This window comes from Lissotriton vulgaris, chromosome 2_1 (assembly GCF_964263255.1).
Source record: "Lissotriton vulgaris chromosome 2_1, aLisVul1.2, whole genome shotgun sequence".
Taxonomy (NCBI): Eukaryota; Metazoa; Chordata; class Amphibia; order Caudata; family Salamandridae; genus Lissotriton; species Lissotriton vulgaris.
Window position 1 is genome coordinate 607,002,062 of NC_141687.1, and position 25,972 is coordinate 607,028,033.

A 25,972-nucleotide genomic window follows, 5' to 3' on the forward strand; every position below is an offset into this window, starting at 1 on the left:
TCCTTCAGGAAATAACTCAAGACCTGACTGTTCGAGCAGTAGCATCTCCTCCTCCCCTCAGCACCTTGAGACCCTAGCGGGTGAGTAGTGCGCTATACAAATTCTCTGATTGATTGATTGATTGATTGGTTAGTCAGGCGTTCCTAAGACAGGTGCAGAACAGAGTGCAGACTTTAAAGAATCAAAAGCTTTCTGACATTCATCGGTCCAAGGTAGAGGTTCATGCACATCTTTAGTTGTTAAATACAGGAGAGGTTTAGTGAGAAGAGAAAAATTGGGTATCCATTGGCGACAGTAAGAGGTTATGTAAAGGAATGCATGAACATCACGCTGAGTACGAGGTACAGACATGTTAGAATAGCAGGCACATGCTCAGGAGTTAGTCTCCTCCCCTCTTTCGACAGTAGATGACCAAGGTAGGTCTCCTCCTGTCGACAGTATTGAAATTTGGAGAGGGATACCTTATTACCGGTAACTGCCAAGTGAGACAATAATTTAACCGTGGTTTCCTTACAACCTTCCTCAGTGTCAGAGGCCACCAACAAATCGTCCACATACTGGAGAAGCACATTCCCTGGGGGCAAAATTAATTCATCCAATATTGCTTTCAAAGCCTGACTATAGATACTAGGACTCTCAGTGTACACCTGAGGAGTGCAGCAAAATCTAAAGCTGCGCCCAGATAAAGAGAAGACGAAAATATGACGGCTATCAGGGTGGAGAAATACTTAGCGGTGGGGGGAATCATGATGAGGATAGTAGTGATGTCAGAAACCACCAGATATTGTGGTACCACTATTTTGTTAATCTCTCGCAAATCAATTACAAAACGATATGTATCAGCATAATCAGGATCGCTTTCAGCAGGAGCCTTCTTCAAGATCGGTAATATGGGGCTGTTGCATATATTAGAGACCGTTTCCTCCACTACACCTTCGTCAATGAAGTCCTGTATAATAGTTCATAGAGCTTTCTCACCAGCCGGTGAGATCTTGTACTGATGGATACGTGGTAAATGAGCATTAGGCTTCAAAGTAATAGAGACAGGCGTAATCTTTAAAAGACCAAAATCGGCATCTCCAGTCGCCCACAATGTTGATGGGATAGCAGCGAGCTGGAGGGAGGGGTTCGTTTTTAGCAAAACACTGTTGAGTATGCTTACCTGGCGATTGCATAGTCAAATACACACCATCCGGGGCACAATGAATCTATGCATGCAATTTTTTTAGCAAATCCAGGCCGAGTAGATTTTCTCCACAATGTGATGTCAGCAAGAACTGAGTATCCACTGTCACTGGACCTATCGTAATCGGGATAGGTTTAGAAATGGGGCTCACCACCGGGATTCCAGAGAATCCTACTGAAACGTTATTCTGCCCAGTCAGAGCAGCCCCTGGGACCAGTGAACGAGCAATAGAGCTGTTCGTCGCACCCGTGTCCACCAGAAAGTTTTCGGAAGTCCCCATTAATCGCACCCTGACATAAGGCCCTCGCTGATCAACGGGTACTGACACCCGGCCCCCACTCTGTCCATGGCTGTCCTATGTATAAACATACCCATCTGTCCCATCGGTCACACAGTCTTCTTTATAATACTGCCTTCCTCTCTGATTATCAAAGCAATTTCTTCCTGACTCACCGTGTACCATCTCTTCTCTTCTCATATCACTCCGATCCACTCCACCTCGACCTCTTCCCCTCACTGCTCCATTCTGCGATAGTAACAAAGGACATTGAAGTCGCCAATGCCCTTCCTGTTTACAATAAGCACATTGGTTCACTCCCAAAGCAACAGTTGGACCTCTGCCTCGTCCTGCTCCCGCCCCCCTCGGGACGAACCCTCTGCCGCCTCCATCTCTACCTCGTCCCCTAATTACTTGCTGCAACAGTACTCAAGTCTTGAGAGCCTTTGCTTTCTTTTCTGACTTGTCCTTACTCTCGTTTTCCCTGTGCTCATAATACTGAGCCTTGCTTAGTATGATCGAAGGGGTAGAAGTGGTCCAAGTACTCTCTGCAGCTTGCAGCTGTGCGGAAATTTGGTGTAAAAAAATTAGTCACAAAACGATTAACAAACAGTCATATACCACCTTCCACTGACAAGTCTTGTTCACTAAAATCAATAAACACCCTTTCGAACCGAGTAAAGAAGTCGGAAACATTCTCGTCCTTCTTCTGTTTGCAAGCGGTTAATTTATCCCAGTCTACCTTTCGGGGCGGGATCAAAGAATGCATATGCGCAATGATCCGACCTGGTAATGCCAGAATCTCCGGTTTAGTTTTATTGCCAGGTTTACGATCCCGATCCCAATCCTTAAATTCCTCCCTAATTCGGTGGCATGATTCTGGTCATGCACCTGGCGCCACACATCCACAGCAACCAGTAAACCGAAAAAGAACTCCATATCAGCCAGAGTCATTACAGCTGAAGAAGCAGCCTCAGTGAGCTCTTTGTAATAGGCAGTGGGATTCTTTTGGGGGGCAGGAAGTTGCGATTTCAGAGAAAGGACCTCACTCCTTTTCCAAGAAGTATAAACCCATTGCTCCTGAAATTGTTCCTCCACACGCACTCTAGTTACTTGATCATTGTCATCTGTTAACTCCGGTATCTCAGGATGATAAATAGGATGGACTTCTCGCATCGGATGCTGAGAGTCCCAATTTGGGCATTTCAAATGCAACCATTCTCTATATCTCATTAGAACCCCAACATTTCTGTACACATCTTCCTGTCCTAACTCAAACTTATGTGCTCGATCCAGAATGTCATACAAAACCTGAGGGGCTCTCCCGTCCGGGAAACACTGTTCCCATAGGGAAATCAAAAGGTTGGCCATACTCTCCAAAGCGTACTGCTGCATAACCTGCTCGTAATCTCTAAGAGTACACCATATATCTTTAATAGTGTAAATGGAGTTCCGTATCCACTGAGATGCCTGATCCACTACTAGCCGTCTTTCATCGTACCCACCGCTGATCAAGTATACAATCGTCGTGCACTAAGAGTTCCTGGGACATAAGAAGGGGTTGAACCAGCTACGGTAGGGGTCGAACCTGCAGACAGTGATGGCCAAGCCGGAGTTGGGGAAGCCAGCACCACCGGGACATGGCAGGAGACGTCAATGCATCAGTTAATAGAGTAGCCATTCCAGGTGCCGAAGATGATGAAACGTGAGGAGTTCCCAAAGGGGCGGGGGAAGTAGATGCGACCGGCACCGAGGCGACTGGGACTGAGGCGGTAGTTAGAGGAACCGAGGGGTATATGCTCTGGGGAGCATAAGGAGGCGGGGGCGCACATCCAACAAAATCCTCTATCTCATCCTCGGGTTCTGTTCGAGTTGCATAGCTCTTATCCACTTGTAACCTAAATTGCCTTTTTGTGCAGTCAATGCTTTTCTTAGTCTGCTCTTTATCATATGCTATATCTTTCTGTGTGATGGTCTGACCTCCCTTCATTTTGCATAGCTTCTCCTCTCTAATGCGCCTGCGCTTTGCTTCTTTCTGCCACATATTTAAAGAGTCGAACATTGAATGCCGACTTCGTTTTGCAAAAAATCGATCCTGTAAATACTGTATCTTTTTCTCATCTAACGACCCGGTTAAAGGCCATTGCAGTTCCACATTATCCTTGGTATATTGATGCCACAGACAAAATAGGTGAAATGCCATGTTTAACATACATGTAAAAACTCGGACGACCCTCTGGCGGGGCAGGCTGACTTTCGTCCAATCATGCGCCTTTTTGGCAGCACCAACACCCAAAAAACAATTTACTAAAACACAACATCCTTATTCACCGGAAATTCAATTACATTCAAGAAAACAATCTTTCAAACATGGCCATGTTCATACATTCTTAACCTGTCACCAAAGAATACACACAGAACAAAACAAACAAAAACATACAAATTCAAAAATGACATGTCCTTTTCCAAAACCAAAGTACGGAGCCCGTCGATTCCCGTTCATGGAGAACTCGTTGATTAAAATCACCAGGCCAACAGATACCAAAATCAGGCAGTCCGGAGACTACATCGGACAGGAATTAACCGCAGACCGACCTACAGACCATCCCCGATCTTCCTGGTTCAACCTCAGGACTATTCCGAATAAGCCCGCTGCTTAGCGTCTCTTCAGATGTGTCCTAAAGGCTACCCAGGTGCAACCGCGGCTTTTCCGAGAGCAGTCCGGTCGGGTGCGCACCACAAGTGCCACACCAAGGCGTCCGATCAAAACCTCTATTATTCACCAAACAAGCCCATGGAGCATCTGCCCGTGCAGCCACAAAGCCGTCCCGTCAGACCTCCAAAGTTCTCCGTGGTACACCGACCACCAAATCCAATACAGTTAACTGCTTCGAAAACGCCACTCAACAGCGTAATCCAAAACCACCAAAATCAATACACTCACCTGGTGCACACAGGTATGATTGCGTGATCTCCACTGCCAACTCCTGAAGACCAACATGGTCAGCTCCTGGGTTACGCCTGTAGTACTCCGGCGAAGGGTCACTAGCAGCTGAGGCTCTCTGATCGCGAGAGCGGATAAGCCGGAATCGTTAGTCAGTCCACCCCCTCGACCATAGCTCCCCTTTCTTTGTCCTTCTTTCCCCGGCTACTGGAGGACGACCCCAAATGCGGAGTCCCACCAGAGTTGTCAACTGACGTACCATAAAAAATAACATAAGGGGCTATACCTACCAATAGCCCCAATACCAAATAACCACTCAGTTGGCAGTGAAGAAAAGTCAATCGTTTATTATACAAAATACTCTCTAGAGGAGCCTCTCCCATCCTCACCCATCAGGTGCGCGGAGAAGACTGCCAGCTTACAGTCAATACATTGCATATATACCTTCAGATCCACACGTTAAGACACTGTACATGGAAAAGTACTACTTGGCTCTAGGGCTCCAAGGAAAGACCATATTTGGTACACAGGATTATTTCGAAACTCTGCTTCTGCTATTATTGGGGAGGGTCAGGAGGGCTGACTCCCTTTCGTCCCGGTGCCTGGGAGCGCAGCCGCGGCACATTCAGGAATGCGCTTATCACCTCTGAAGCCAGATGCGACCTTGAGTCTCAGTACAGCGAAAGAATAGTCAGTGCTCGAAAAATCCAAAAAATGGTACTAGTCCTGCAGGACTAGTACCTTAAAAAATGTCCTCAACCTAACTGCAACCTACTTGACCTCCGTCTCTGAAAGCGGAGCAAATTTGACAAGATAAGATTTAAAGGCATCTTTATTGCTCATTAACTTTGTGAGCAATCAAAATGCCTTTAAATCTTGTTATCTTTTCACATTTGCTCCGTTTTCACATACAGAGGACAAAAGTTGGTTTGTTTTCCTACTCGCCAGAAAGGGCGAGTTGGACCTAAAAACAGCTCGACCTTGTTAAATTTAGCTCGACTATGCGAGTGGTCGAGTGGAATTTTCGAGCCCTGATAGTGTGCATTCAGCTGCTCTCTATAACTCAACTAACAGGGCCTACTGACTACTGGAGGATAACATGTGACCACTGATCAGGCCTGAAGCAGACAACGGAAAGATGACGTCTGTGTGGTTTTTGTCTCGTTTCATAATGGTAGAGCACGAGAGAAATGAAAACCTTTACCAACTTAACTCAAGCTTTAAGAATCATAACAGGCAGAGTTGATAAGCATTTATATAGATACATCATGCTAACAAAAGATACCTTATACCTCTATAACTATAGACAAATCAAAATTTTACCTCTCACACTCTACCACTCTACAGCCCTCACTCTACCGCCCTCACGCCCTCACTCTACCGCGCTCACTATACCACTCTATCGCCCTCATTCTATCTATCCCCTCACTCTATCTATCTATCGCCCTTCCTCACTCTATCTATCGCCCTCCCTCACTCTATCTATCTATTGCCCTCCCTCACTCTATCTATCTATCTATCGTCCTCCCTCACTCTATCTATCGCCCTCCCTCTGTCTATCTATCGCCCGCACTCTATCGCCTTCCCTCCCTCTATCACCCTTCCTCTATCTATCGCCCTCCCTCAATCGCCCTCCCTCTATCTATCTATCACCCTCCCTCTATCTATCTATCTCCCTCCCTCTATCTATCGCACTCACTCTGTCTATCTATCGCACTCATTCTATCTATCGCATCACCACTAAGAGTGGGCGTAAAATCCGTTTTGCAGGCAAATTTGCGGATTTTCCGAGATTTTGGGATCCGCGAATCTCGCGAAATCGTGGTAAAATCCACAAATCAGCGGGGACGAATTTTCAGCCAAGCAAGGGTTACAGCAGCAGGTGCAAAAGTTGAACTTAATTTCTTTGTAACCTTTTACAAAAGGGTTACAAACAAATTAACTTCAACTTGGACACCTGCTGCTAATTGCTTCCTGGCGCCTCGTTGCCTACTTGCAACTATTCTCTGACCCTGCTCTGACCTTTGAAGCAGGGTCAGAGAATAGTTACAAGTAGGCAACGAGGCACCTGTCCAAGGAATTAAACCTCATCAGGAAGCACTTACAGATATAAAAAACAGGAAGAAGGGAGAGGATGGCAAATACACCCATTTTGAGTTGTCAGGAGGGGTTAAACTAAAAGAGACCTTTACAGTACAATTTTCATATGCATTTTGCTAAAAATAAAAAGCTGTATGTTCTGTAGGGGCAACTCAGGAATCTGGCCCTTCAGAGATCCGGCCTCTCTTTCTTTCTCTCGTTCTCTCTCTCCCTCTCTCTTTCCCTCTCTTTCTCTCTCTTTCTATCTATCTATCTATCTATCTATCTATCTATCTATCTATCTATCTATCTATCTATCTCTCTCTCCCTCTCCCATAAACGACTGCATGGGTAACTTCGCTATGCAAGCGGCTCGCGAAGATGCAAAAAGACCCGCAAACACGCAAAAAAACCCGCAAACACGCAAAAAAACCCACGAACACGCAAAAAAACAAAAATCCACAAATTCGCGAATTCGCTAAATTCGCCCATGCTTAATCACCACAGCATCACTCAGCACCACCACAGCATCACTCAAGGGCACAACAACATCACTATGCGCTACCACAACATCACTGAACGCCACAGCATCACTCTTTGCCACCACAACATAACTCAGCGCCACCACAGCATCAATCTGTGCAACCATTCAACAACAACTGTTTCAAATATGTTCTCTCAATGTTTCAAGCTTTATTACAAATGTCACAAAAAGATGTTAATTTTTCACTTCTGTTCTTGGATTTTTGTCACAATAAAATACACTGAACATAATCTTCACAAAAGTTATTTACAAAAGTTTAAGCTATTGCCATTATAAATTACAATAACTTTTATTTAAGTATTAATTATTTAAAAAAATTAAAAGCCATTGTTATTTGTAATATCAATACATCTAAGTCACGTAAATAAAACACATATTGCATTACAAATGCTATAGGTGTCACATTTGCGAAAGTCAAAACTATTGGAATTGTAAATGATAAAGCTATTAATTTAGTTATTTTCAAAACCAACACATAAATACAATTTTTTTCATTTACAATACCAATAACTCAAACTTTCCTAATGCAAGACCTATTGCATTGCAAATGCTTGTTGCAGGAGCCTGTGGTACATACACCTCTAACTATTCTCCACTGCCACAGCCAGGTTTCCGTTCCGTGAGTATCTGGTTACAGACACAGACCTTTGCAGTTAAAGGTTTAACTTGCATTTATTTTATATTTAAGCTGTGTGTTATTTTATATGTACATACCTGAGGGTGAAAGAACGAAAAAAGTTACAGAATATTTTGTTTTTTTTAGCCACGCCTTTGACACCTGCCCCCATGCTTACTCAAGTCAAGTCAAAAGCAATGTTTATTTAGACAGCAATAAAACAACGATTATAAATAATAAAACAATGCAATTTCATCAATGATTCCATATGAATAGGTAACCTTTACGCTGCAAATTTACAAAATGAATATCCCACATTGAGTGACACAATAACATAATATTCTAATATGAACCTTATCAGTACGACCCAATTAAAATGAATAAATGTTCAAGTAAATTTATTGTTTTGTTAATAAATTAGTACATATTAATGACATTCAGCCTTTAAGATCACTAAAAATACTATAATGTTTCCCTAAAATTTGTACGGGCTTCATAAAACTTCCAATTGCTATTGCAATCTTGAGATTAGACATATCTGTAAGTAACTGTACTGCCTGAGCTTGTGACGCCGTATCGTATTTTAAGAAAACGGGGTGTCAAAATAATTTACCCTGGGCTAAAACTGCAGTACAATCTAATATGTGCAAAATATCACTTTTTTCTCCCAGCATACATTTACAGTTTCCATCAGGCTGTAGCCTTTCTGCTTTCATTTTCTCATTTGCCAACCAAGGATTAATGCCAATTCTTAGTCTTAAAACTTCACATCTGAGCAAATATTTGGGTACTGAGTCCAGGTAAGGGTACCAGGTTTCATTCAACCAGGAAACCCTCATAAATTCTACCGATTTTTACGTGGTCAAGTACTCCAAGCCTACCCTCCTGGACAATTCCTGGCCTTGTGATCTAAGTATACTCTTGGGAAATTCTGCCTGCAGTGATTGTTGACAGATTCTCACCTTTAAGTTCTCACCAACCATATTCAATTTCTTTCTAGTCTCCTTGCCCCATTTTAGACTACTAAGCTGAATCTCATTTCTGCACCACTGTGAGACCTTCTGTACCACCCGGGAACCTGGTGTTTCCAGAACCTTAACAAAGTCACTTGAGCCTGTGTGCCCCATGATGTTGTTCCTAGCTCAATTCTAATGACCTGGATCATTGCAAAACCTGGTAACGACAGTAGAGATTTTAGGCACTTCCCTTCCTCTAAGTCCCAGTAACTTTTACTACTTAGGTAAAGGACTTCTGCTCCATACAGTACTTGAGGGGGAATCATTGCGCTATAGGTCTTTAACAACGGTCTATTTTAATGTAATCTCGATTAAATTTTTTCAACCCACAAACCGATGTAAAGGCCTTTGCTTTCTGGGCTTCTAAGTGCGAATGCCACTTTAGAGTACAATCGAACCAGACCCCAAGGTATCTGTATTCTCTCACAATTTCCAATTTTAATGGGCCTAAAACTAACTAAAACTGGGGTCTCTTTTCCCAAAGCATAACATTTTTGTTTTATCCATATTTACAGTTAAAAAACTTTGCCACACAGTACTCTCTAAAAGCATTTAACTTCCTTTGGAGGCCTAGGTCGGTCTGATAAAAAATTACCAGGTCAACTGCGCACAACAGGCATGACAATTTTTTACCATTCATTTTCGAGCTGGCACTTCTATCGACCTCTAAGGCCTAGGGCAAATCTGCTATGAATATGGTAAAGTGCAAGTGGACCAACACACAGCCCTGTCTGAGACCGTTTTTAATCGCTATTTTTGACGTCTAAGACCCCCCGTATCCTTAATATTTGCATCCAGTTTCCTCTATGTAGCTCTTTAATTATAGCCAGAAGACCTTCCTGTACGTTAAAGTCTCCCAGAGGCATTTACGGTCCACTAAATCAAACGCAGCATGGAAGTCGACAAAGCAGCAATATAGCTTCCCTTTTTGCTCAATTAAATTCCGTGCCACTGGCGATAGTGCGAAGCAATTGTCGACGGTGGAGTGGCCTTCCTTGAATTCCCCCTGTTCTGCCGGCACAAACGACCACAGATCCACCCAATCCTTAAGTCTGCCTAATGATATTTTTGCAAAGACTTTTTTCCGAATGTCTAGTAAGTTAATTAATCTGTAATTTTTCGGGGCTTTCGCATCACCCTTCTTGTACACTGGTCTGATTACTGCTCCCTTCCAATTCTTAGGAATTTTTCCTGAGTCTAAAATGACTAAAAACACATGGGACAAAAATTCAGCCCACCGGTTCAACCGAGACTTTATTATAATGGCCGGGACGTTATCTGGTCCTGCAGCCCTGGTAAGCTTTAGCTTTTTTTATTGTGTTCATCACAATCATTACAGAAAAGTTTTTTTAAATCTTCCACTAACCCACTCCAATAAAGCTGCTCTCCTTCTTCAGGTGCAGTACTGGAGCTACACAGTTCCTTCAATATTCCACCCATTGCAGCCTCTTCTACCACGCAATTCATAGCCCCGACTGGATGTTCTGCTGCTGCCTGTATCAGCTTCAAGAACTGGCATATATTCTTTGTTTCAATGGTTTCCAACAGGTTTACCCAACATTTTTCTTTGTAAACTTTTTTCGAGCTGCTGATTAACATTTTATATTCCCTTCTCAATTTTTGGAGATATAAAAATCTACCCAGGTCATATTTAGCTCTGAGGATTCGTGCTTCTCTCCTTATCTCCCTCTTCTTCTTTAAACATTCTAAGGAGAACCACTTAGCTTGCCTTACCTGGATTTTATGTTGCTGTTTTGCCCTTGTTTTCTCATTTTCTAATTCAACTTGGAGGCATTGCACTACCTGTTCTATTTTTTCCTCGAACCATGCCAAATTGTGCCCTCTGGCTCTTCCCAAGTCTAGCTTCTGTTGTAATTTTGCCAACTTTGCTATGTATTCGTCCATTAATCTAGTTGTCACCCACCTAGGATACTCTACTTGTTATGGAATAACTTTGTCTCGTAGGCTCGGGATCACGCCTCGGACCTCAAACTGCAGGGGGTTATGATCACTGCCTTCCCTTTGACATACCCTAAACCCCTTTATTAATGCAACGTTCCAAGCAAAAGTAAAAGCGTAGTCTATTGAGAAATTTTGTGAACGTATTATAAATGTTTTATTAGCCGGGCAATCTGTTTATGTCCTGCCATTCAGGCAAAATAGGTCCTTTGTCCCCAAATAATTTCCTAAGCTTACGCCTTGACTTGAGGAAGCACAGTCTGCGAAGGTTGCCATTCTTATAGCGTAAACTTCCAGAATTTCCATGTACCAAGGATATAACTTATTTCGATTCAATTTATGGCTAAAATCACCCATTATTAAAAATATATCAGTGCCGTACTTTTCACTTAGAGTATCCATGTCTTCTTTAAAATGTCCCATCACAGCCCCATACGCCTCAGGGCACACCCATTGCATAGAAACATTTATAAGAACCAAGTTTTCATACTTATTGTCTGTGACCAACAGTGATAACCTACATGCAAGCAACCATTTACATTTTACGCTTAGGGGCGTCACATCCTTCACAACTTTTGTAGACAGAAGGGCTCCCAACCCTTTTTTTCTTTCAGGGTCGGTGAAGTTGGACAAAGCCATCAATTATTGGGGTTTTGTAACATAGCCAGGTTTCCTGTAGACATATAAGCTCGGCACTCTGGGCTAGCTCTTTTATGCTTTCTTGTTTTACCAATTCTCTAAGACTATTTATGTTCCAAGATACAAACTTAAGGCGATGCGACAACCCGTTATCCTACTCCACATCATTTAAATAATCATTTTCCTAATTATACCACTGGGAGGGGCCTGCGAGGCTGCTTCTTTGACTCCAGTTCCCCCATAATTTACAAATATCTGAATTATTAACTACTATATTAAAGTTTCCATCATCTTCCCCTTCTTCCTCAAGCAGCCTCACCTGTCTCTTACCTAATTCTGAATGGCACTTTAGGAATCCTCCACCTGGTTGGCTACTCCCCTCTTATTCTCCCTCCAGGATTGCCTTCTTACTTTCTTCAGTACCTCACATTCTGCTTTCCCAATTGCCACCTTTACCAAATCAAAGTAAACTAACACCCTGGTGATTTCCTTCCCCTCAGAGTTATATCTGAAACCCTGTTGCAGGTCTTTGGTTCCAATTCCTTTCAAACTCAGGCATTTTGAGAATGAATATAAGAGTTGAGACCTGTTTAGGGGTAAGACCTTCCTTATCCCCCCCCTTCTCTGAGTGTACGGGTTCAAAGTATAACCACTTATTTCCAACTGCCTCCTTTCCCACCTTTGGGGTTTTCATTCGTGACTGCCAATTGTTCTCCCTGGTAGCAGCCCTGGGTTTACTCCTAACTTCTATTTTATCCCTTGGGTAAGTTTCTCTTCCGGGATTTTTCCCCAGCGTTAGTGCTATAGGGCTCTCACTGCTGGGTTGTGGAGGTGATTTTAATTGGGCCTTTCTTAATCCCACTATGGTGCACTTCTTCCTTCCTTTTTTTTAATCGCTTTCTCTCTCGCACTTCCCTGGGGTTCTTAGTGGACGGAATCTCCTGGGAGACAATTTTGGGAGTACCCTCTTCATCCCTCTCTTTTTTTTTCGACCTTTACTTTCACCTTTTTTTGTCTCTTCCTTCCTATTTGTCTCATGTAGTTACTTGGCCTATATCTCGAATAATCACCCCTTCTTTATATCAACATTGGATATCTTGAAATATATATATTCTGTAAATCTTCTGGTATCACTGTGTCACCAGCAGAGGAGACTGCGGGTCCGGGACTGGTCTTATCAAAGTTGGCATTTGGCCCCTAATTCCCTGTAGTTCCCTCACGATCTCCTGTAGTTGAATTTTTGAGGTTTTTAGAACATCATTGTATAGCATTGAGACTTCCAATAACCCTTGTAAAGTTATTTGCAACATCACCATTATGTCCAACATTGAGGAAGCGGGGGTTGCTGAAATGTCTAAATCTAGTGTGAGGTTTCGCCACAAGCCTTCTATTGTTTCTGTTCTCTGGTTGCTTGGATGCTCTAGGCTCATATTTGAATTTGGCCTTGAAGCTGTATCTGAGGTGTCCCCCCAACCAATCCTTGAACCCTCACTGTTATTCTCCAGTGGGTCTAATCCCCCCATTTCTTGATACTGCAATGAGACAATCCGTGGGGATGAGGACAGCCGAGGTTCCGTAATGAGGTTGTTGTGGCTTGGAAATGACTGAGTTGCCAAAAAAGATGAATCCAATATTTGTACACTATGGTTAGATGATCCATTCCCTTTCTGCTGTTCAACCCCTAGGGGCTTCATTGGTGAGCCTATTCTTTTAAAATGTTTGCCCACAAAGTCCTTTATCGACTGGTAGAATACCGCACCCCCTTTTATTCCTTGTGTGGCTCCCTTAACTGCTTCCTTATTTGCTCTCCTCGTGGGTACTCTTTTTGCTATTTCTCTTGGGCTTTCCATACTCTCCCCTGAAGCCCTATTTTCCATTGAGGGCTCTTTAGTCACGGATCCTTGCTCAGTATTCTCTTTTTGGGGGTTATTCCTTCTTAGGGCCATCAATAGTCACTCATACTTAAGGTGGCTTAATTAGTTCCTTATTAGACAAACAAGTCCAGTGTAAATCAGCCTAGGCTCCCGAAGGAGAAAACTTATTATGCCACCAACGTCCTTCCTGGCAGCTTCCAGGAGTGTTTAAGCCCCCTGAGATCTGCTATTTAGTTAGCCGATACAGAGGGGGCTAAGACAAATAAATACAGCACACACACTTACCTATGGTTAGGGCGATAATCCACTTATGTCAAGGAGACAATATCACATTCTGGAACCCGGGGGGACAGAGCCTGGAACAGCACAAGCCTCCTGCCCCTCTCTGACACTTATATCTTCCGGCTTCCTTTCCCCATCCGGGGCTTTAGGGTACTACACCCCCCTCCTTCACGTTCTGCTGCTCTCCAATCCCTGAGGTTTAAGGCTGCCTTTGATCTCTTTAGTGCGGCATCCACAGGCTCGCGGTTTCTCCTCCTGCGATTCCACACTGTGTGCGTGCAGGGCGTGGGCTGCGGCTGAGGTCAATGCGGACAACAGAGCTCCAATCGGCACACGCTTACTCACCCTCGCCCCCATTGTGCACAGCAACACAGTTCCCTTACTTTTTTAATGCACTTCGACTGCTGGAGAAAACACATGAAGAATCAGAGCTTTGGGAATAGTTAGGGTGGGGACAAGAGACCCCCTGGTGCTCACAGACTGGAAAGTGTGATGTCTGGGATTCAGGGCATGAATTGGCCACAGGCAGTCTAACGCGGGGGCTGGCGGGCGCGCAGAGCAGCACACACAGATCCCACACCACGGGTCAGATTGGAAGTGACGTGCCCTGAGCAACTGCCTTCCTTTTATTAATTCCCCACAGGCCACACCTGGCCGGCGGATGTAGGGGTGCATGAGCGGTGACCACTAGACCGCTAACTATTACATCCCTATCCAACTCAGTTCTTCTGTTATAACTTCTTTTCAACATATTTACAACTATTTGCATACATTATTCAGTCCAATTTGTGGCAGGGGTACTTACGTGATTAGCAGCTGGCGAGCCTCAGGTGTTCAGCAAGCGTAGTCTCTCAACCTCTGACTCGGATGGCGGTTTGGCCTCAGGCCGTATCTTCGGGTGCCTGTACGCTCTCCCAATCCACTCCGGCCGGAGTCGTCGGGACAAACCTCGTGTTCTGGTGAGGGGCTTACTTCAGGATTTTCCACTGACTCTGCCATTCGCCGATTCATCAGCCTGTCCTCCGGGCGCTTCAGTAGCCATGGGACTGGGATGGTAGCTGGCAGTCTCTGGGTGTTGTTCTGGTGGGACTTCCTCAAACCACATGATGTTTCTGGACACTTCCTCTGCTCCTCTCCGCGCCGTTATCATGGAGCCATGGTTGGCAGTGACGGTCCAGGTGTTTGGAATTTTCCTCTCTGTCGTCTGCTCCGCAGGACGACTGTGGCTCCATGGTTAAGGCTCCGATGAGGGGCGCGGCGTCTGACACTCCCATCTTGGTTATGTTGCGCTCTCCTCTCTTGTAGTTCCTCCTCGTTCAGTTGAAGTGGTGACCATCCCGGGCAGGTAGGGAGTAGGTTACGGCCCGGGCCATGGAGCATGAGGGCCCACAGGCTCTGCTGAGTCGTACAGTGAGGGGTGCTTCGGTATTCTCTCAGAAATTCATGTAGTCTCTGTTCCGGGTCTACTTGTTCCACGACTGATATGCAGAACATCTTGTTCAGGGTTCGCATGAAACGTTCAATGTCCCTGTTGGCTTGAAGCCACTGCGGGTTGATGCAGTGATGCGTTATGCCTCGTTGTTGGAGGAATGTAGCAAATTCGGCCCCTTGGAACGGGTGACCATTATCACTGCGGACTTCCTGAGGGAAACCAAACATGGCGAAGACCTTCTCTAGTACTGGTCCGACATGGTTGAAGGCCGTCGATGTGACGGGTTCCACAATAGGATACTTTGAATACGCATCTATAATGACGACGGTGTGTTTTCCTCCGGGGAAGCTTCTAAAGTCTACGCTTATCTTGGACCATGGAACAGTGCATGCTTCTTCGGTGATGATCGGGAGGGGCCTCTCTGGGCCACTTGTTAGTTGGCACAGTGAGCACCGTCTGATGTATTCCTCTACCATGTCCTCAAGTTCTGGGAACCAGCCCTTTTCTAGCTTCCTTGCCTTCATTTTGGTTATGCCATGCTGTCCTCCGTGGGCTAGTTGGACAGCCCGGTTCTTGAGGCTCTGCAGGATGACTAGCCGGGGTCCTCTCAGCATAATGCCATCGCTGGTGGCACTCAGTTCATGACAGACCCGCCACATTTTCGTTAGGACTTCTCGAGCTTCCGGGGTCCTCGAGTTGGACTGGCGGAGGCAGTCCGTCCACAAGCCTTCCTGCACGGCACTTAGTGTCTTGGTATAGACAGTATCAGTGGTAGCCGCTTCTCTTACTTCGTCTAGGGACATGCTCTGGGGGCATGACGCTAGAGCTACCAGATGGGCATATTCTTTGACGTCCTCATCTTCTCCTTGACTCCCGGACTGAACTGGGTGTCTGGAGAGAAAGTCATACGGGTTTTTGTACCCTGGGTGGTACACCACCTCAATTTCGTACGGTTGGAACTGGACGGCCCAGCTTTCGATGCGTGGAGGTGGATGCGGTAGAGTCCCTTTGAAAAGGGAGACCAGAGGCTGATGGTCAGTGACCATGGTGAATGGTTGTCTGTGGAGGTACATATGGAAATGATTACAGGCCCACTTGATGGCGTGCGCTTCGCACTCGATCTGGGCATACCTTGCTTCTGTGGAGGTGAGGGACTTGCTGGTGAACGCTAGAGCAGCCCCCTGGCCTGGTTCACGCTCCTGAGCCAGTACTGCACCGAGTCCTACTGGGATTGCGTCGACTAATACTTCCGTTTGTTTCGCGGGATCAAAGTATGCTAACATGGCTTCTCCTAAGAGGGCATCTTTTATCCCTTGGAAGGCTTCTTCATCTTTCAGGCCCCAGTGCCAGGTTGCGTCAGTTTTCGTGAGCGCACGTAGCGGCTCGCTCCGGGTTGCCAGGCCATGTATAAATCGCACACAGTATGTTGGCATTCCCAGGAAGCTCCGCACTTCCGTTGGTGTCGTGGGTGGGGGGTGTTCTTGATGGCTTGCGATTTCCTTGGGTCTACCTGTATGTCTTCCTGATTGAACACGTAGCCAAAAAATTCGAGTGAGGGCTGGAAGAACTGGCACTTGTCCTTGTGTAAAGTGGCTCCATATTCGCTGAGGTGCTTCAGCGTGGCGCGGAGATGTTTGTGGCGATCGGCGGCTGTTGCTGAGTGGATGAGGATATCATCGCTCACGTTTAGTACTCCCGGCAAACCTGATAACAGCTCTCGTATTGTGTTTTGGAACACCTCGGCTGCCGATGATATCCCAAAGTTCAAACGCTTGTACCTCCTAAGTCCTAGGTGGGTGCTGAACGTGGTGATGAATCTGCTTTCTTCTGACAGGGTTAACTGGTGATACCCGGCGTTCAGGTCAATTTTCGAAAACCATTTGGATCCCTTGAAATCCGCAATGATGTCATCCATTGTTGGTGTGATGTGACGTTCCCTCTTAATCGCCCTATTGGGCAGCCGCATATCGATACACAGGTGTATGGCTCCTGGCTGTTTGGTGACCATCGGGGATACCCATGGTGTCGGCCCTTATACTTTTTCAATGACTCCTTGCTCCTCCAATGTTTCCAGCTCCTTCTCAACGAGCGGGCATAGGTGAAACGGGACTCTCCTATGTCGCAGGGCGACTGGAGCGACCGACTTATCAATGTGTTGCTTGATGGGGTCACACTTGATGCACCCGAGGCCTTTGAACAACTCGGGTAACTGCCCCAGGGGTTCTTCCACTTGGTACATCCGGATTCGTCGACCAAAAGCGATCAGCTTCAGATCTTCGGCAGTGTGGCTGCTCAGGAGGGTATCCGCTTCCCTGTTGATGACGTGGATTATGGCCATCACCTCCAGATCGTCGGCCTTGATAGGTACTGCAATTTTTCCTTTCAGTGGCATAGGCGTGTCTGCCCCATACGTGTAGATTTTGGTCTTGGATGGTACTACAGGAGGGCGAGGTCGTAGGCTTCGGTATTGTTGTAGGCCCATGACGTTTACAGTCGCTCCTGTGTCGATGACCGCTTTCACCTTGGTTTCTGCGACTTGCACTATGCGCGTGGGGTGTGGTCGGCGGCACTGCTTGATTTCCCTGGCGAAAGATACAATGTATCCCTCTTCCTCGTTGTCCTCAGAGGAATTCTCTATGGTCGGTAGGTGTTTCACAGGTGTTTTCTGTGTGTGGTGGGGAGGGGCAGTGTCAGCCACCGACAGCTGTTGAACGGCTCGCGTTGGGGGCTTCTGTCCTCGAAATACTCAGTTTCTGTTGCACCTTCTACAGACGGATGCAAAATGATTGGGTATTCCCAATTGGTGCAGGTCTTCCCTTGGGCAGGACAGTCTTTAGCCACATGTGGTTCGTGCCCACAGTATCCACACCTTGACCTGGAGGCGTCTCCTTTTGGGCCCCTGAACGTGTCTCCTCTGGGTTTGGCCCTTACTGCATCAGCTCGCTCCGTCTTGATGGAGTCTGGTTTTGCATGGGGTTTGGTTAGAGCTTGATCCATTTCGTTTGCCCTAGCCGGGGATAGGTCATGTAATCTGGCTAGTATCAGTATGTCCTCTAGTGTGATCCTTGGTTTGCGCAGTATGAGCCCTTGTAGGGTCTTATCGCGGCACCCCTGGATGAGTTGTCTCCTTATTTCTTTTGGCTGATCTTCATCGGTGCACGTGCTGGCAAGCTCCCGGAGGCGTGCATAGAACACGTCCATGGACTCTCCTTCCCTCTGGTGGGCTTGTCCGAGTTTGAAAACTTCGAAATCCGGGTTTAGTTGCGGGTCAAAATGGCTGTTTAACGCTGTCACTGCCGCATTGTAGTCATTTGCAGCTCCTGTGTTGGGCAGGTGCTTGAAAAGTTTGAATATCTCGTCCCCAGCGTAGTGTAGCAGCAGGGATCTCTTTACCTCCTCGTCTGTTTCTCTGGTCGTGACGAAGTAGTTATTTAGGCGTTCAATCCATATTCTCCACCGGGGGCGGCTGACGCGGGATCTTTCAGCTCACTGAAGGGAGGCAGGACCCCTGATGCCGCGTGCTGGAAAGGGATGCGGGCTGGTGCAGCGGCGTTGTTGTTGTCCGCCATAGCGCCTGGCAGTGAGCCTCAGGGTGTGCTTAGGCCAGTGGGGTGCCACGTGCTCTGGCAGGGCCTAGGGTAGGGTAGCGTAGGATGTCCCACGTGGTGCTCTATATCAGGCTCAGCTTTGTTCTTTTGTCTTGAAATGTGTTGATTCCCCCTCTCACTCTCCTTACTTGAGTGCTGTTACATGCATTTTCCTCTCCCCCTTTTTTTTCTTGAATTTACCAATGCTTCTTGGGCCTCAGGAGCCAGCAGCTGGGGAGTGTCTGTGTCCCAGCTCCACAATTGTCACTCACCAGGCGGTGTTGCAGGCAGGTTTGATCCCCTGGCAGGGCCCAGCGTGGTACAGCTAGGCGGGGGTGTGGTCAGCTTGATCGGCCTGTCTTGGGGAGACACGATAGGGCAGCCTGTGAGGAGGCACAGCAGGGCAGCCTGTCCGGCCGAGCATCGCAAGGCGGGAGCGAGGGTTGGGCCCCCTCCGCTCGTCGCCAGTGTGATGTCTGGGATTCAGGGCATGAATTGGCCACAGGCGTGGACGGCCTAATGCGGGGGCTGGCACGCGCGTGGAGCAGCACACACTGAACCCACATCACGGATGAGATTTGAAGTGACGTGCCCTGAGCGGCCGCCTTCCTTTTATTAATTCCCAGCAGGCCACGCCTGGCCTGCGGATATTAGGGTGCATGAGCGGTGACCACTAAACCGCTAACTCTTACAGAAAGGAGAAAGAGAAATTACAATATTGTATGGCTATGGAGACAAGAGGGGAACTATGGAGGGTGGAAGGAAGGGAAGGAGGAAGGAATGAAGGAAGGGAGAGAGAGAGAGGAGGTGCAAGACGAAAGGAAGAGATAAGGATATTATGAGATGATGGATGAAGCAAAGGAGGAGAGGGCAAAAGATGAAGAAGTATGAGAGGAGGGAACAGAAGAAGGAAAATAGGATGGGAAGAAGGAAACAAGAGAGGATGGAAGTGAGGGAGAAAGTAAGAAGAAGAAAAGAAGGGGAGGAACTGTGGAAAAAGGAAGAGTTCAAGGAGAACAGGAGAAAGGAAGGAAGGAGAAAGGAAGGAAGGAAAAAAGAAGGAACAAAAGATGGGAAGATGAACAATTTAGCTTAAACCCAGGAAGGTTGTTATGCCTGGATTATTTCTAAACCACCCAACCTCCATTTGAATTGTTTCTTGATGCTAGTATGGGAAAAATGCAGTGCTTAATTTGTAAAATATTAAGTGCAAGGGCTCTGACCAGGAGGCCACAGCAGCTTGCACCACCCATCGCCCTGGTCTTCGCTGCCAAAACAACTACTAACCATCTTTCTCACATGTAAATGCAACAGTTCAGATTATTCCAGGTCCCCAAAGCTAAAGGAATGGTTGGGGATGTAGGTATTAGCAATTTCTATGAATATTGTAGTCCTAAACTACCGTTGTTCTGCTCATCTCTAAATTAGATGAGCAGCTCCACCATGTGGTGGACTGTTCTATGTATTGTTTTGACAATTTTGGATTCCTGTGCGGAGCACTGGGAACCAATTAAGTGCTGGTGCTAAGCACCCGAAAGCACCGGCTCAAATTAAGCACTGGAAAAATGTGAACGGTGCAGCCACACTGGGCGCTGACCAGGGGAAGGGTGCTGACCTCGGGGAGGGGGGGTCACAGAGCTTATCAATAGCTTATGACTTCAACACACCTTGTGCATCCAGCTTTCAGGCAGCAATCAAAATGTCAAGATAACTTGTGTTTAATGTTCCTGTTAGAGAGAGAGATCAGAGTTTTGTCTAGTGGCATAAAGTAGCTCAGGGGATTCATTTTCCAGCTGCAAAGAACACCTATTGTGTAGATCACAAATCTGTATTTTGTATGCAGGGCCTGGACTGGTGATGCCGGGCAATTCCCTGGTAGGCTGGAAGGGGTGGGGGCTGGTTTTGTCACAGAGGGCCGGTTTTGTTACTGGGGCCGATTTTTTAGCAAAATCGGCCACCAATAACAAAATCAGAAGGCCACCGGTCCGTGACAGTCTCTCTGCACTCTGACCACTGTGTGGGGGAAAAAGCACCACTGCCCTTGGTGAGGTGACCGCATTTCACGAAAGACAGTGGTGCTTTTTACCCACATAGAGGACAGAATGCCCTGTTGGAGTGTTTTTTTAATTTAGTAGTGTGTCATGTGAGCGTGATGCACGCTGCGTACACTTTCAGCGCCACCAACCGCCCTGCCAGGTGCGGTGACCCACCTTCATGTAGGCATTGAGTGCATGTAGCGCCAGAATTATTACCTATCAGGGCCTGCTCAGAGCGCCAATGACAGTGCAACTACAGGGTGCGGCTTCGCAAGCCAGGCGGGCGAACTTGGGTAGGGGGCGCAGATCATTGTTCTGACACGTGAGTCTCGCTGTGTAATGCGCGAGTCAGACCAAGATCTGCGCCCCACTCTCCAGGTTTGCCCGTCAGTGTTCCGTCGCACGTCCTGTTATTCAGTCAGTGTCAGAGACTGTTGGGAAGCTTGAGTGCAGGTCCATTGCTGGAGGAGCCGCGATTACAGCCTCGAAGCTCCCAGGTAAAGAAAGGCTCAAGCCTGACTTAAGTGGCCTTTACACCGTTAGGTAATCCTCGCTTTTCAGGCCAGGGAAGGAAAGTTAGATAAGGTGACCTTGAAGAAGGAGGATATGGGGGGGGGGGCAGCCGACTTCAGGGAGGTCCCCTCCGGGCAATTCGGGAGGTGCTGGGTGGGGAGCTTAAGGCTACGGCCATTTTATTTTTGGGCTTGTCGGTTTGTAGCCTAAAAGGAGCCCAAGCATAATTGCTTTGGGCTCCTGCTCCCAGCTACCATTTTAGGTCTGGTGACCTGGTGGCTGGGGGCTTAGTCAGGAATTTTTTGGTTTCTCTAGTTTGCCTGCGATAGGGTTTTCAGAACGTTAGGTTGTCTTTATTCAGGTGCATTACTTTATAAAAATGCATTACCTGTAGAATGGAGGATTACACGGGGCTGGAAGCGATTCGCTCGTTGAGCGAAGCCGGCAGGATGGATTTGGTCATCGGCGCGGGGTCAGCGCGCCCATCGCTGCAGGCCTCTGCTGGCGCTGGCGCTGCAGCTGCGGTAGCTGCATGCACATCCCCAAAGCGGCGGAGGTCGTCTCAGGTGAGTGAGTGGGGCCGGTCCCGTACTAGGAAGTCGGCCCGTCAGGTACAGGTTGGGGGGGTGGGGAGGCCTCTGGCATGGCGGGTGGGCTTGCACAGGGTGAAGCTGAGGGCTTGTTGATGCATCCAGCTGGTGTGGGGAATGCCTTTGATGCGGTCTGGCCCAGTGAGCAAGGGGAGGGGGCTGGTGCATCGCCCCTTGAGAGCAGGAAGTGTGGAGGCCGGTCAGGGAGGGCAAGAAGTGCTCCTCATCATTGTCTGCTGCGGGGCATGTGGCGGAGACAGGAGTCGGCGAAGCAGACAAGAGCACGCGCAAAGGTATCCTGGTGCTGGGAGAGAGGCGGAGCGGTTGGGAGGCGGGAGGGGAGCCGAAGGAGGCTGGTCATGTTGTTCTGTGTGGGAGAAAGCAGGGCGTTTGGCTAGAGGGCACAGAGGGCAGGAATATTATCACGCAAGGAAACGTTTTGGGGGTAGTTCGGACCCCTCCTTCCCGTGACACTAAATATGACAGACAATATGTGGAAGAGGAGGAGGGGGAATTAGGTACTGAGGGGAATTTTTGGCAGTCCCCTGCTATTTTTGCCCCCTACATCACTGAGGGTGGGGGCTTTTTCAGTAGGGGGAGTTCTAAGGGCGATGGAGAATGGGCACAAGTGGGGGAGGAGGAGTGTCCATAAGGGGTTTTCAGGTTTTTGTGCAGGGGAGGTTGGGGGAGTTTTTCGTATAGCGGGGGTGCCTTTGGGGCTCAATCAGCAGGAGCGTGGGACCTGTCTCGAGGTGACGGGGCCGGGGGCGTCGTTTCAGGTTCTTTTTCAGAGGTGCAAAGGGAGTTGGAGCAGGCGGGGGGAGGACAGGCTTGGGAGGGTTTAGACATTTTTCCCTCCTGGTCAGTAGGAGTGCGGGGTCGCGCTATGGGTGAGCTTTTGGATCGGCAAGCACCTTTGAGGGGTTTGGAGGATGTAGGCGGGCCGGTGAGGCAGCAGAAAGGGGAGGGAGATGCTAGTAGGGGGGTAAGAATTGGGGCCACGCTTCAGCAGTGGTGGAGGCTAAGTTAGAGTGGAGCGATAACGAGGAAGGGGGGGGATTACCCCCCGTGGTAAGTACTAGCAGGGCAGAGCAGTCAGGTCAGGCCAGGAGGCGGTCGGCGGGGCCGGTAGTCTCTGGTTTGCGGGGATCAGAATCGGCGCTTATTAGCAAGGGACCCAGCACATCAGACCAAACTTTTTCTTTTTAGGGTAAAGATCAGCGCAGTAGACTCGGTAGGGAATGGAGCGGCCCAATTGCGCCGAGGTGAAGGGAGGGTGGAGCCTCGCGTGGCGCTTTCTGTGCCAATGAGGGATCCCATTGCGGTCAGCGCACAAAGGTCCAGCTCGACCTCACTGGCCCCAACGACAAGCAGGTCTAGGTGGTTTACCTTCCTGGCAGCTATGGATTTTCAGAGTCAACGCATGGGGGAGTACCGGCGGGTACAGTTGCTCCCCCGCCAGGAGGACACTTGGAAGCCATGAGGGCTAGTGTTGGTAATGCTGGGTCCGGTAAGACCTGTGATGTGGATTTTGATACGAACGGGATTCAGGTGGTGGAGCCGATTTTGCTCGATTATGATGAACACAGCCCAGAGGAAAGGGAATTGTGGGATATGGAGGGGGGCGGGCCCTCTCACTTGTCTCATAGTGTTTTACAGGTTTCAGGAGTGGTACAGCAGAAACAGATCATGGCGGCAGGAGACTAAAGAGAGCGCGGCCCCTCGGTGAGGGCTCCTCGAACAAGGGATCGATCAGATTTGTTGACACAGCGGTCGGAGTCTGCCCGGGCATCTTCTTTGGAGCCAGGTGAGACCGCTAGAACACAGGCCAAACCAAAAATGGTGTCTGTGGGGACGGAGGGAGAGGGGGTGGGGAGGAGATGGAAGGGAGATTGCACAAGGGGCACAGGAGTAGGCACTGGCGATGGGGGTTTGGCTTTGGGTACTAAGGTGGAGAGCGGGACTAACACAGATGCAGCTGGGGGAGTTAAGGTGCCGCTGGAATGTAAGGAATTGAAAATTAAGAAGCCGGCTTACATGGGGGTAACCAAGCCTATGGGTACTCATTTAATGTTGGCAACTAAGGAGCGCATATGGAAAGGAGAGTATGTTGAGATACTGAAACTCCTTCATAGGGAGGTGAGAAGAGGGCTCTACGGAAGAGGAGTATGAGTTGCCTAAGCTCCCCAAAGTGCCATTGCCCATTGAGAACTGGACGGCAGTGTTTTTGATTTACGCAAGCATATACTGTGACAAGTTCCCTGAGCGCAGCATGGCTATATTTAAGTATATGGATGTGATTCGTAAAGCTCAGATTACTGGGGGTGGTTATGCTTGTGCTCAATATGATGAGGAGTTTCAGGCTCGGATTGGCATGGGACCCAGAGGCAAAGTAGGGGGAGTTAGATACAGATTTATGGCAGCATACGATGGGGGCGGCAGCGGGCAGCAAGACCATTTTTACAGCTATTGGGCTGCCATTAGTCTGTCGGCCCTTTCAGGGGAAGCCCACCCGGGGTGTCGTGGGGTGGGAGGCACAGCCGCAACACAGACGGGAATGTGGGCATGCTGGGATTTCAATAAAGGACTATGCACAAGGGAGTACTGCAAGAACCGGCACGAATGCTCCAAGTGTGTTAAGCGGCATCCCCTCGTTAACTGTTGGGGAGTTAAACCACAAGGATGTCAGCAAGGGCAACAGGCAGGCGCAAGCACATCTGGCACTCCAAAGAAATTTCAGGGCGGTAGGGGGAGAAGAGGGGCTCAGGGCACTGGGCCAAAGGGCTCCTACACCAGTTAGGGTGACAAAGCTAGAAGAGGCATTACGGGGGTACAAGGATGCAGGGGTGAAACAGAAGCTTTTGGACGGTTTTCAATGGAGGTTTCATTTGGGTTACCATGGACCAAGGCAGAGAAGGTGGGCGGATAACCTGAAGTCAGCGGTGGAACATAGCAGGGTGGTGCGAGAAAAACTGTGCAAAGAAGTGCGTGACGGGAGGATGGCAGGCCCTTTTGATGATTGGCTAATTGAGAACTTGATATTATCACCTATTGGAGTGGTTCCCAAAGAAGAGGAAGGGCAGCACAGGTTAATTCAGCATTATTCATGACCAGAGGGGTCTTCGGGGAATGATTTCATTCATGAGGAGGCTGCCTCGGTTTCATATTCCTCAGTTGACGTGGCTATGTCACTAGTAATGACCGCGGGCGCAACTGCAGCGATGGCAAAATGTGACATTAAGTCAGCGTTTCGCTTGCTTCCAGTCCATCCAGATGATTGGGATCTTCTGGGTATCCATTTTGAGTGTAAATGGTACATGGACAAAGCATTACCGATGGGTTGCTCCATGTCATGTGCTTTATTCGAATGTCGCAGCACCTTTTTGCAGTGGCATTTCAAGCATCACACAGGTCATACGTTGGTAACACACTATTTGGATGACTTTTTCTTTGTCGGTTCCCCGGGCTCCGCGGAGTGCCAGATAGCTCTGGACACTTTCCATGAGCTCATGGAGGATCTAGGAGTGCCCTTGGCTCCTGAAAAGACAATGGGACCTGCTACAGTTTTTTCCGTTTTGGGAATTGAAATTGATTCAGAAGCAATGCGGGCTCGCTTGCCAGTTGACAAGAATTTGAAAATGCTGGAATTGTTGGACAGAATGCTGTCAAGGCAGAAGGTGAAGGTGAAGGACATTCAGGTGTTGCTGGACAATCTTAACTTTGCTTATAGGGTAGTCGGGCGGGGAGGAATATCTGTAGGCGGTTGGGCGGAGCATTAGCGGGACAGCATTTCCCTCACCACCATGTCCGCTTGTCAGCAGGAGTGAAGGAGGATCTGCATATGTGGTCCGTTTTTCAAACCTCATTTAATGGAGTGCCATTGGTCAGGGAAGAGGATGTACAGTTGGATGTTCAAATGTTTTCGGATGCAGCAGGCAGCAGCGGTTTTGGCTTATACTGGCAGGGCAGGTGGTGTGCAGAGAAGTGGCCAAAAGATTGAAAGGATGGAGGGAGGAGCATAACATTTCTGGAGCTCTTTCCGTTGCTGGTGGCATTGACCCTTTGGGGTGAGGAACTGGCACACAAGAATGTTCTTTTTCGTGTGGACAACATGGCAGTAGTCGAGATCGTCAATAGGCAGTCAGCGAGAGATAAACAGATTTTGAAGTTGTTGAGAGTGTTTGTGCTGGGCTGCCTTAGACATGATATTGCATTTCGAGCTTTACATATCCCTTGTGAGGACAATGACATAGCTGATGCTTTGTCTCGTTCGCAGTGGGGGAGATTCCGTGGGCTGGCCAACAGGACAGGACACGGACCCCAATGCCGGAGCATCTTTGGTATGTAGGCAACATAGGGTACTACAACTGGTGGTAGGTTCTCTGTCAGCGCCACTCA